Source organism: Eurypyga helias, unplaced genomic scaffold (genome assembly GCF_000690775.1).
Source record: "Eurypyga helias isolate BGI_N326 unplaced genomic scaffold, ASM69077v1 scaffold2266, whole genome shotgun sequence".
Classification (NCBI taxonomy): Eukaryota; Metazoa; Chordata; class Aves; order Eurypygiformes; family Eurypygidae; genus Eurypyga; species Eurypyga helias.
This window is the reverse complement of record NW_010258362.1, coordinates 42223-44844: the sequence shown is the minus strand read 5'-3', so window position 1 is coordinate 44844 and position 2622 is coordinate 42223. Positions and strand designations below refer to the sequence as shown.

General features: G+C 51.9%; 1 protein-coding gene across 1 annotated transcript in view; it reads left to right on the top strand.

Moving 5' to 3' along the window:
• Positions 1 to 2622, top strand: part of PLXND1 (plexin D1) — a gene marked incomplete at both ends in the record, with an annotated part of 54417 nt that overhangs the window by 10920 nt on the left and 40875 nt on the right. The gene's annotated exons all lie outside the window — the stretch shown is intronic.

Sequence of the window (2622 nt, the reverse complement as noted above, 5' to 3'; positions counted from 1 at the left end):
CGGGGAAGCGTTGCCCTTTCCTGCTGGGTGGCAGTGAGGTGACAGCCCCCAGCAGCACCTCCCCTGCTCTGTCCTCTGGCCTCTGAAGTGGTCTGGGTGGGTTGTGCTTCCCGGTGAATGTCTGGGCTGCTCATTCCAGGCAGTTTGAGGAAGCACCACCTCTGCTTTGTGGACTTCCCAGGTTTCAGAACGCATCTGGTGTTTTCCCTTGCTGTCTGTATGGGGTCAGGGCACTTAAAAACCATCACTGATAGTCACTCCTGGTGTGGGACCCACGCGCTGAAGCTGTGCAGTGGGGGGTGTGCCCTGTGCTGGGATGTGGGGAGCTGTGCCGGGTGCCCGATGCCATGCCAGGCTGCGGGCACTGGGCCTCGTGGCGCAGAGGGCCATGAGCCGTGGGTGCTCACACTGTGCCCCCGCACTGGGAGTGCCACCTGGGGAAGGGGCTGTGGGGCGGCTGGGGACCACCACGGATCAGTCCTCCATCCGTGTTTTCCCTCACCACTGGTACGCAGAGTGTTTCTCATTAAATCTAGAGGAAGAGCCTGGGCTGCGAGAGGATTTCTGAAGAAGGTCCTGCGTTACTGGGTTGACTTTTTCCTTGATAGAGCGCTGTGTAGCCTGCAACTCGGCTGGCAAACACAAAAATTGCTTGAGATAATCTGTGTCCTTTGACTTGTGTGTAGCTGCTGCTTGAAAGGCAGGGGCAGAGCAGTTATTCAGCAGAGCAGGGAGCGGTGTGTCTTCCTGGCTCAGCCCAAGTGTCCCTGCCACACTGTGTCCAGGGAGATGCCAGGGCAAATTCAAGAACCGGATCTCACTGAGTCTGCCCGCCCTCTTGTTCCCTGATTAATTCCTTAATTAGGGGCGTGGACATGGGTCTCGAGGAGCCTCACCAGTATGTTAGGGAGAGCTGCACCCAAAGGTCTAATTCTGCTCCCATTGCCAAAGAGCCCTCTGGCAGGGATAACCATGCCTATTCTTCTTTAAGGATAACTGTGCCTATCCTCACTTATCTCCTGATTTAGAGGTACAGGTCCATGGATGCTACACCTGGTTTGGGCACATTCCTGTTTTATCTCTGTGCCTTTCTTAGCTCTGCCTGCTGATTTCCGTGTGCAGCCTGCAGGAGAGGTGCTCTGTAGCCCTGGAAACATGGTACCTCGTCTTACAGTCAGAGCTTTCAGTAAACAAACCATTGCCAGTGTGGCTGCACCTGAAAACTGGTCTGCAGGGAAGCCTGCATCCTACCGGCTTCATCCGCAGCATTTTAAACATTCAGAACCTTTGCCCTGATCCAGACGTGAATGATATAATCAGCTGGAAAGCTCTTTTTCTAGCTGCTGATGAACAGCAGGAGAAGGGGCTGCAAGACGACAAGTTAATCAGTCCTCTAAAGTGTATTTATCTAGCAAGCTATGCCAGCTGCTGTGACATGCAAGGACACACCAGGCCATAGGAGTTTTTGCATGAATTTTCAGTTGTAGCCCTGCTGGGTTTATTTTAACTCTTTTGATTCTCCTAGAAGAGGCTTGGGACTGAAATCTCTCTCCAGTGCTTTGCTTTGTTGTTTTACTCCTCTTATCATGTGCATCTCTGTTATTTAATCTCCTTGTTTAGGCGGCACCAACTGTGCTTGGTTAAGATGAGCGTCCTGATAGAAATGAAGTGTGTTTTCCACAGTCAAACAAGCACTTCCAGATAGTTCCCTGACCCCTAGCTACCTCTGGGGAAGGCAAGAGAGAAACCTCATGCTCACTGTGTGTACCAGGGATGTGTCCTGCTGGGTATCTTGGAACTGGGAGGGCAGGCTCTACCTCTCATCAGAGCAGCAGCAGCACTGTCATCAGCAGAGTCACAGTGGGGTAACCCTCAGTGCAAGTGAGAATGAAATCTTGCCTGCTGCAAATTATTCTGCATAATGGACCAAATATTTTGTTGTCTCTTACTCCAGTGGCTCCACTGTCAGAGGCATTAATCTGGGTATACCCCGGGGCAACGGAGAATCTGGCTGCATTTTTGCTGTAGTTTTGCGGTGTGATTTACATCCCATGAGAGAACAGGATGGGCTTGTCATACAGACTTGACTTCTGAGTCAGCTCCAGTATCTGAGCCATCAATTTAAAGTGAGAACAAAAGTATGGGGACAGATGACCTTTTAAAATCATTTTTTGACTTCATTTAGGCCTTTCATTTCAGCTGTCCTACTGCTGCAGTCCCCTTGCCGAAGCCCCTACAGCTCATTATACCCTTTCCTCTGCGCGCACACGCGTGCACGCACAAACCCCCGCACGCTTCTGAAATGACACTGTGCAGGAGGGAGACCGCTGGAAAGCGAAAGCTCTGCAGGGGCTTGCAGAAATGTGCGTTGTGATGCGCGAGACCTCAGCTTCCCGCTGGCAGGAGGGAAGGAGGGGGGTCGCACCCGCAGATTTGCTGTTGCAGGCTGCAGAGACTCCTTTTAGTGTCACTCTGGCCCCAACTTCTAACATTTAAGTGCATGTAATGAGGGAGATGCCCAGAGTGGTGGATGAGGGGCACATACCCCTTTGCTTTTTATCTGGGAGTATGTTTTTTGCAGCACAGGAAGATGAAAGTAGAGGCTTTGTGTTCCCCCGGCCC